The sequence below is a fragment of the Hibiscus syriacus genome, unplaced genomic scaffold, assembly GCF_006381635.1.
Source record: "Hibiscus syriacus cultivar Baekdansim isolate YM2019G1 unplaced genomic scaffold, ASM638163v2 tig00110185_pilon, whole genome shotgun sequence".
Classification (NCBI taxonomy): domain Eukaryota; kingdom Viridiplantae; phylum Streptophyta; class Magnoliopsida; order Malvales; family Malvaceae; genus Hibiscus; species Hibiscus syriacus.
Window position 1 is genome coordinate 85,073 of NW_024062616.1, and position 10,707 is coordinate 95,779.

A 10,707-nucleotide genomic window follows, 5' to 3' on the forward strand; every position below is an offset into this window, starting at 1 on the left:
AGTAGACGACCGTGGCTCAAATACCACCACCAACTTGCACAGATTTAACTAACAATTCCAAGAGCGCCCTCAAAATCTATTTTTTTATTGGCTGGTCATATATATATATATATATAAACATATACATTGAACAAAAGTTTCCACTTACTTCCACTGCCTGCCAACTCTTTCACCCTGTCCGCGATACATGTGTTAGTATGTAATTAATGCATGACACGAAAGACAAACACAAACCCAAAGAAAATGTCTGATGATGTTTCTTTTTAAAAAAAAAATTAAATTGGAATATAAGAAATTGGATTTAACTCATGCGAGAAATTGCTTTATGTTTCGTTATTGTCCTTTAATTCTTGAGCAAACAGAACATAGCAGCACAAAGATTCAGACGTACCATATATTCTTATGCTAGCGTAGTGTATGCCAGGAACAATCTCTGATATCGCTGCAGTATATCAGTTTCCTCATTTGGAGTTGACAATTCTAGAGGCAGAAACTGACAGTTTGTTGATGGAGGTTGAACACTAGACAAGCTAGGTGAAAAGTAAGCATTGTTAGAGAATGAGTCTCCAAAGTAAGCATTGGCAGTTTGTGGTTGTCTCCGAATTCACATAAAGGGGTTAAGGAACAAATGCATTTTGCATTGTAGCAGGACAAAAATAGGCATGTAAGTAGAAATATGTTGTGCAGCCAGAACAACAGTTGAAGGGACAACTTTAAAAGGATCATCACCAAATGGATAATGAAACCCTGAATCAAGAACATATAACATGATTTTAGATGGCAACGAATTAACTAAAATATATATTGCAAGTCCACTAGAATCAAAGAAGAAAAAGTTCAGAGTAAATAAGAGGGAGACAGGAAAGATGAAATAGGGGAAAATTTTTAATAAGTCCCTCAATTAAAAGAATCATATTAGCATGGTTTCCAAATTTAAATGTCGGCTGATTAGTAACAAAGGTGGTCATAGCACTGGAGTTGGCACAGGCATCAAATTCAGTAGCATGGTTTTCAGGTGTAACTAGGACGATGGCAAATGAATCAGACCGAACATCCAGTAAGTCTATTTGAGCATCGGTTGAAGCAGAGGGAACAGCAATAGTTGGAGCAACTGTAATTGATGAGAAATAGAAAGATTAGTTCCAGTTATAGGGGATTAATGCAAAGGATTCAACCTTGGCCGTGTGCTGTAATTTTTTGTGAATACCACAACAACAATAACCATGAACTTGCTAGTTTCTAAATATAGTTTTTCTAGTTGGTAAAGGGGAAAGAAAGATAACCAGAAGAAAAGATAAATACCGGTGCTTTTCCATAAATTTTCAACACTGACCATGTGCCGGTTTGCAGATCAAATGTCCATACTGCCATAAGAATACAGAACAGTAGAATAAGAAAACAAGGGAAAGAAGCAGAAAAAATAGTTTCAAATTTTCAAATAGTTATAAGGGGAAAGAACGAGTACCCTAGATAGTTTCAGAAGGACCCTTTTTAAGGTCAACAATTGAAAGAACTTAATCAAATGTAACTGCAGAAAGACAACCAGTACGAATTCAAGAACTTTTAGCAAACAACTACAAGGAAGCGATAAAAATAATTTTTTTTTCAACATTCCATTTGTATAAAAACAATTTTGAAATGAACACAGACTTCACTCATGATATTTCTTCTAAAATCCAACAGATATGAAACAGAAACTCCTACCCATTTTCTCATAAAAATGTAAATGCAATTACTTATGTATGTAAGGCATCAAGTAATCTATTGAAAAACCAAGTTTCTTAATCAAATGTAAGCAGAGATTGTAACTTTTAAATTCCACAACTACTCCAAAATCATAACTTACGTCCCTAGTACCATTCTAACAGCAGCTAATGCAGTAGAAAATTCAATAAAGCATACACTAGTAAAGGGAGTTGGGAACTCACAATGGTACTTAATTCACTGAAATAAAAATTAGATTGACGAATAACAATACTAAGAAAGCATGTTAAATGAGAAGAAATCATAATCAAAGCATGATTACCATATAAAAGTAATATTAAGACATCCAATAACATATGTGGAGAGGCAGTGCATAACCAAAATTGCCAAAAATATTCTTACACAACATCAAATTCATCCCAGGTCAAGGTTTCTAGGTCAAGTATATGTAGATCATTCCAGAGCATTTGCTCTGCATCTTGTCCACCAAATATTGCTAAGATTGTTCCGACAAGGGTTACAAATTGACCACCGCGAGCCACCTGCAATACAGTCAAATTAGGGTGAAAAACTCATAACTCTTGGGAAAGAATTTTTCAGAAAAAATACTACCATAAAGAGGAAGAAAACTATATAAACACACATGCACTCGACCACATACGGATTGGAGCTCTTAAGATGTAAATGGAATTTAGTGGGTAAATTTTCTAAGCTACTTTTCCAAACTTATACAATTAAAACAGTCGAAGAATTACATGGCCCCCCATGATGCATCTGAAAAAACTATACCTCACACAGGTCTATGTTTTAAGCCTCTGCATATGCTAGTTCTTGCTTTTGCTGGACAGACAACAATTTCTCATTGTGGAGTGGTGATTCTAGTTCTTCCGTTTCTGCCTTGAGCATTGCTAGAGTGTTCTTGCCAGCTCCTCACCTTTGGATTTCTGCATACACTCTAAAGTGAAAGAAATAAACCCTACGAAACAAAAAATGAGAATCAGAACACATTAAATCTTCAATGTCAGATATATGAAACAGAAGCATTCAAGGACTTACACAGAGTATGTGTTTTGTATCAGAAGATTTCATGTTCAACCACAGATTTCCAATGAAGCTTAAATGGAATCGATACTGAATATTGCATACCACATATTTCGAGTCTCGAGTGTTTTCCTGGCCGGATCAGGCAAAGAAGCTACACTTTCTCGGCTAGTGGAATGTCTTCGAGGAAAATCTGGAAGTTAATAAAAACAAACAAACCATCAGTATGTCAGAACCATAACTAGCACTGTTTGTTTCCTAGTCAAAAGCATACCTAACATTTAATTTAGGTTTCATTTTGGTACCCGTCGTTAAAAACTTAACAGTGTTAATGTGTCACCACAAGGTAATGCCACATCATCATTAGAAAATAAAAAATATCATGTTAGCAGTTATGTTAATTTTTTTACGGTGATGTACTGAATTAAAACTTAAACTAAACATTAAATATACTCTAGGATTTCCTGCAAATGTATAACTAAACTAATGACTACTTTACACAATTCAATCTATTTATGTAACAACAGAACTAGAAGCTCAACGAGAAATAGAGAAATTTTCCAGTAAGATGTAACATTTACGACAAACTATTTACTTTATCAGACATTGTTGACAAAAGTTTCTATCCTATGAAAGAACATTTGAAAGGATATTCTCGACGATAATGGAATCAGACATTGTTTGAAACCTAGATTGCTGCATAATCACTCACCATTTGTTGAAGATTTTGCACCTATAAAAATCAAAGAAATCGTTATCAAACATTTATAATAAAGGAAATTAGAAACCCAAAGCAACTGATTACTGATTTACATCCATTAGAGAGTATTATCCGACAAGGTCAAATTAACAGTTCAAAATGAATCAAAATCGGCAGTGATTATGCCATCATGGTACAAGCATAAACATCATACTTTAAGAGCAGTTCTTTCATCTTATAAAGAAAAGGTTAGGAATTCAAAAAAAAACAGTCATATCAGCAGTGATTTGCTTTGACAAGTTAAAGGATTTAAGAAGTAAAGAAGCACCGAAAACAAAATTGTCACAAATGTTGTATGAAACAAGGAAATACAATTTAACCAAAAAACCAACTAAGATCAAACATCAAATAAAAAGCTATAGAAAAGCATTGGAAAAGCAATTAACAAATACAAAAATAACAAAAATTTACTTTGGCTTACTCATAAAGATATGACTTTGACAAAGACTTGATATTCTTCCCCATCATTATATCTATGCAATTAAACAATAAAAAGTAATCTATCACATTCACGAATAAATAGGAAGTTATACTAGGCATAAGGGAATAAAATACAGTGAAAAACAAAAAATAAGAGCAAGAGTCCTAGACATACAACAAGAAAAAGCACACTCAAACCAAATGATGTATACAAGATCATATTTTATCTGTTAAGGGTAGCAAGCGAGAAAAGCTACTAATGTGACCGAAAAAAAATTAAATGCCTATTTATTCTAATATTGAAAGAAATAAAACATCACTAAGTAAATCAACTTTATTGATTTCTCCCTTTCAGACCTGCATGGATCACAAACTGAACTTCAACAACCCAATCGCTGCAACAATCAAGAATATCCTAGTTCAATTTTTTTATAGAAAGGGAGTCCTCATGAAAAAAACCCTTTCATATCCATTGAAATATAAAATAGTATCTCAATGAACATTGGAAGGAGGAAAAGAGTGCTTCAATTTTATTATAAATCCAACAGAAAATACTACCAATACAAAGTCACTATGTTTGCCAATCCATGTTTATAGAGAGATTCAATATCATGTTAGCAGTTATGTTAAATTTTTTACGGTGATGTAATGAATTAAAACTTAAACTAAACATTAAATATAGTCTAGGATTTCCTGCAAATATATAACTAAACTAAATGCTGCTTTACACAATTCAATCTATTTATGTAACAATAGAACTAGAAGCTCAAAGAGAAAGAGAGAAATTTTTCAGTAAGAAGTAACATTTATGAAAAATTATTTACTTAATCAGACATTGTTGACAAAAGTTTCTATCTTATGAAAGAACATTTGAAAGGATATTCTTGGTGACAATGGAATCAGACATTGTTTGAAACCTAGATTGCTGCAAACAAAATTCCGTCAACACAAATAAAAAACCTAACAAAAGAGGGTCTAATTATAACTCACCATTTGTTGAAGAAGATTTTGCAACTATAAAAATCAAAGAATTTGTTATCAAACACTAGCAATAAAGGAAATTAGAAAACCAAAGCAACTAATTACTGATTTACATTCATTAGAGAGTATTATCCGACAAAGGCAATCTTAATAGTTCAAAATAAATCAAAATCAGCAATGATTATGCCATCATGGTACTAGCATAAACATCATACTTTAAAAATCAGTTCTTTCATCTATGACAAATTATTTACTTAATCAGACATTGTTGACAAAAGTTTCTATCTTATGAAAGAACATTTGAAAGGATATTCTTGGTGACAATGGAATCAGACATTGTTTGAAACCTAGATTGCTGCAAACAAAATTCCGTCAACACAAATAAAAAACCTAACAAAAGAGGGTCTAATTATAACTCACCATTTGTTGAAGAAGATTTTGCAGCTATAAAAATCAAAGAATTTGTTATCAAACACTTGCAATAAAGGAAATTAGAAAACCAAAGCAACTGATTACTGATTTACATTCATTAGAGAGTATTATCCGACAAAGGCAATCTTAATAGTTCAAAATAAATCAAAATCAGCAGTGATTATGCCATCATGGTACTAGCATAAACATCATACTTTAAAAATCAGTTCTTTCATCTTACAAAGAAAAGGTTAGGAACTTACAAAAACTGTCATATCAGCAATGTTTTGCTTGGACTCGTCCGAATTATGACCATCCTGAAAGAAAGTATAACAGTCAAAACCATCAAATATTGCTATGATTGTGAACACATTAAATCTTAAATGTCATATATATGAAATAGAAGCATTCAAGACATTGTGAGTATGTGTTCTGTATCAGAAGATTTTGAGTTCAACCACAGATTTCGAGTCTCGAATGTTCTCCTTTCCAGGATCACGCAAAGAAGCTACACTTTCTCAGTTAGTGGAATGTCTTCGAGGAAAATATGAAAAAAAAAATTATGAGAAAAAATCTGGAAGTTAATAAAAACAAACTAAGCATCAGTACGTCGGAACCATAACTGGCACTGTTTGTTTCCTAGGAAAATCTCTATTGCAACTCCTCTAACTATGATTCTTGCTAACTTCCTATTAGAACTCAATTCAATTTGAAACAGCTATCAAAACATGCAGTGGCCCCTTGGTTAGATGGGAAAACTACAATCTCATTCCATCCCAAAATCAAAATTTAAAACTTTAAGACCTTGTAACTCTCCTTGTTAAATGAAAAATTAGTAATTTTAGCCCCTTTAAAATTAACAACTCAAGGCAAGTCTTTTCAAATTTCAACAACTTGGTTAAATGGAAAAATTACATATTTAGACCCTCTCAAATTCAATCTACCCTCTCAAATGGAAAAATTAACTACACTCTTAGTAATGCAGAACTATTTTCACTTAAAAGTAATGCTAAACCATCGAAACATAAGAAAGCTTCGAACTGCAAATCTGGCCATCATATAAACTATTAGATATAGGTTCACATCACTATCTCAGAAAGAATCTTAGTCATATAGTCTAGGATTTCCTGCAAATGTATAACTAAACTAATGACTACTTTACACAATTCAATCTATTTATGTAACAATAGAACTAGAAGCTCAACAAGAAAGAGAGAGAATTTTCAGTAAGAAGTAACATTTACGACAAACTATTTACTTAATCAGATATTGTTGACAAAAGTTTCTATCTTATGAAAGAACATTTGAAAGGATATTCTTGGTGATATTGGAATCAGACATTGTTTGAAACCTAGATTGCTTCAAACAAAATTTCGTCAACACATAAAAAAATCTAACAAGAAAGGGTCCAATTATAACTCACAATTTGTTGAAGCAAATTTTGCACCTATAAAAAAAATCAAAGAAATCGTTATCAAACACTTATAATAAAGGAAATTAGAAAACCAAAGCAACTGATTACTGATTTAAATCCATCGGAGAGTATTATCCGACAAAGGCAATCTTAACAGTTCAAAATGAATCAAAATTGGCAGTGATGATGCCATCATGGTAATAGCATCAACATCATACTTTAAAAGCAGTTCTTTCATCTTACAAAGAAAAGGTTAGGAACTCACAAAAATAATCATACCAGCAGTGTTTTGCTTTGACTCATCCGAATTATGACCATCCTGAAAGAAAGTATAATCAAACACCAAATATTGCTAAGATTGTTCCGACAAAAATCTTAACACTAGCGCTACAAAAATGCCTGCAAACAAGAAATAAACCAAGGAAATAATTAATCAAGTCATATCTGTTAAAAGGAAAAATAGTCAATCAAAGTGAAATGATTTTGTACATTACTAAAACTCATAAAATAAGCAGCCAAAGTGTCAATAAATATCATCGCACCTAACATTTTGTGGTTTGTACTGAGCATTGATGATGAAGTCATTGGCTAAGAAAAACATCATAATCAAACAACACAGATCAAATGAGCTTACAACAATAAATAAGATCATATTCTACAGGCTCTGACTGACATTAAATGATTGGTAAACCATAATATTTCACTTACACATCTCCAGTTTCAAAATTCAAGATCTTGAATACTTCTTTAATAAGAAAACAAGAAATATTAAACAAGAGTTCAGGTCATAAAAACAGCATGCATTACACCTACCAACTAAAACCATATATCAAACATACCAAGAATTACAAAGTCACCATTGTCTAAGAAAAACCTCATAATCAAACAACATAGATCAAATGAGCTTACAAACCTGCCACGAAATATCAAGAAACTGAACATAGCCAGAGATAGAAACCAGACTTAGTTGTGGAAAATGAAAAAACTTTTGCCACCCATTTTGCTTGTAATTCCATCACTCTAAACACTTACTAGCCTCAGAAATACCCATTTTGCCTGATCGTGTCAAAGTCGATTTCTAGTTCAGAAATAGTTAATACCCTCGGAAATACTAGATTCAAGTGGAATACAAAGGTTTACCTGTGATGTAGTCCCACAAAAGAAAGCCAGGGGGATAGGCAAATACATGTTTATAGAGAAGTCCAACATGATATTCGTTCACATTAACTACTCCATTTGATTTGAGAAACGGGTAATGGTATTTGTACCTGCAAGAGATTCTTTCGCACCTCAAGGATTGAAAAAATGTATTTGAATCTAAAAGGACAAAATATTTCAGGAAATACCCAGTGCAATGAATAATGGCAACTGCATCAACAATTGATCCATCTAGGAATTCCACCTTACCATCTTTATGTGCTCATTCAATCTGCAAAAAATAAAAAAGGCAGACTATTAAGAAAAGATGACCACCTTAAAGGTTAACTTTATAAACTAACTTAATTGATAGAATGACAAAGAAGCCATTGAATGCTGGCAAAGATTATCATGTTTTTCCGATGATCACCACTACCTGTCGTCAAATCATTGTAGCAATTGTGTTGATTTGTATGGGTTGATGATACTGAAACTTCAAGAATCTGTTACTATTTTTGCCGAACCATGTAGAAGACTAACATGGTTCAAAATCAAATCATAATTCAAAACCCAAAAACAGATGCTCGTGAACCCCCCCTATAAATCACCAATAAGTGATGTTCTTGGCTTGGGAAAAAAACAGATGCTTGTGAAACCCCCTATAACAAAATCAAATCATAATATTTTTTTCAACCATGTTACAAACCCAAAAAGATTACTAAATAGTAAGCGTATGAATACCTCTTCTGATTGAAAAATCATCATGGATTTTATTATCTACTCCATCCGTAGGGTAAACGCTAAAGAAATTCAAAACTCAGAATTTGAATTTATCAACAGGGGAATGAGCAATGTACCTAGAGAAGTTATCAATCTTCCAAGTAAATCTTGATTTTCAACGGTATTTACAGTCCCGATTATCAAATTGAAGACGCAACAAAATCAAAAACTTGTTCCTGTGATGCCCACAAAAAACAAGAACAATATCTTGGGAACTTGCACTGAAATAATGTAATCAAGAAAAAGAAAAAGATAGAATGAGAGGGAACTTACCAAAAATAAGAAGAAATCTTTTTCTTGATTTTATAGAGAATCCGAAAGTTACCGTTACAAAGAAAAACGGTAATAACACTCTAGTTTCTGAAAATGAAGAAGAACACTAAATTAAAGAAAAAATAAGGGTAAATTACGTATTTAATACCTAAATTATTAATTTTAATCTGTTTTAATGCATCGGAACATAAATTTACCTTTGTAGACATTATAGAAAATAAATTAGTGCATTAAAATGAAGATACAAGTTAAGATCAAGGCTAGTTTGTGAAATTCCCGCTCCGATCAATTAGTGCATTATATTTTATTTACGTTTATATATTTAGATTTCGCATTTATTTCAATTTCAGCCGTTTGCATTGGAGCCTTTACATTTCACAATTAATTAATTTACACATTGTTTGCATTGTAAAATACAACTCGAATTGTTTGAACTTTTTAATAATTAGTAGATTGATTTTCAAGTTTAAGTCAAGGCTTGAGTTGAGTCCGTCGACTTTATATGACATATGTAAATCACATATGAAAAAAATACAAAAAATGTATATATGTATTGTATATGATTATAAAATATCATTTAAATTAAAATTAAACAATTTCATAGTATTATAAATATTTATAATTAAATTTAAATAGAAACTCGAAAATTTGACTCGACTCAAAATTTTTAAAACCAGCTCAACTCGAAAAAATTTCAAATCAAATCCGAGTTATAAAATAGGAATCAACAACTCGAATAACTCAATTTTTTTTTACTTAACTTAATCGAACGCTCACTCTTAAATACAGTCCTTACGGAACACATGAGAAAACATGCAAAGCTCTCTCGTCTCATCACTTGTCTACAAGGATTCCAAGCATACTCTGCATACCCTATCATCATCACCATTCTTCACTTGCTCATCTTCATGGCCATTGTATCTTTGGATGAAATTGAAAAAATTATGTATGATTTTGGAAAGAATTGAAAGTTTATGTACTAAAATTGATTAAAACTGATAGTTTTAAGTACTAAATTAGTAATTTACCCACTTATTATATTTAATGCTCATACTATTTTATGCATATTTCAGTTTTAATAAGCTTATATATTTTCTACCCTTCATTTTGTTTAATTTAACACGTTAATACATTTGTTTTTGTATCCTTTCATGTTTTAAATATTTTTCTCATTTTATGTTTTATTTTAAATTTATGGGTTAATTACATGGACGATCACTTATGTTTGTGTTTTATCTACTTTTGGTCACTAATTTCAAAAAGATAAGACAAGGTCACTTTCGATTTTATTTAATTAAAATGTGGTCACCCCGAGTTAACAATCGTTAACAACAGTTAAATATTTTGATATAATCACATATTTGGTCCTTGTTATTTACGTATTTTCTCAAATTAGTCATACTTTTAATAAATTAAAATAAATTTAATCCTCCAATCAAATGATGCCACATGTCATGCTAGTGTCATCATTCGGTTGGAGGACTAATTTTATTTTAATTTAATATATTTATTTTCACCAATCAAAAAATAACATATATCACCCTCTGGTTGAAAGAAAATAATGGAGAGCAAATTAGGGTAGAAAATATTTAAACCTTGGTCACTTAGGAAACTAAACATTTATCCAACTATTAAGCCAAGATATTGCTTGGTCTATAGAAAACAACATGGTGCATATATTTTGTATCTTAGTATATAAATACTTAAATTCATAACATTTAATATATATTAACTTAAAAATATTTTATATTAACTTATTAAATATATTTTATTATTAACTTAATTT

At 31.3% G+C, this 10,707-nt stretch overlaps 1 long non-coding RNA gene across 1 annotated transcript; it reads right to left on the bottom strand.

The window, feature by feature from the left end:
- Positions 1–5,148: 5,148 nt before the first annotated feature.
- On the bottom strand, positions 5,149–6,917 carry LOC120217144. Its single transcript, XR_005525128.1, has 3 exons — positions 6,872–6,917; positions 5,327–5,414; positions 5,149–5,261 (listed from the first exon to the last, which is right to left on the bottom strand). It is a non-coding gene; the product is annotated as an uncharacterized LOC120217144 (long non-coding RNA).
- Between the last annotated feature and the right edge of the window lie 3,790 nt (positions 6,918–10,707).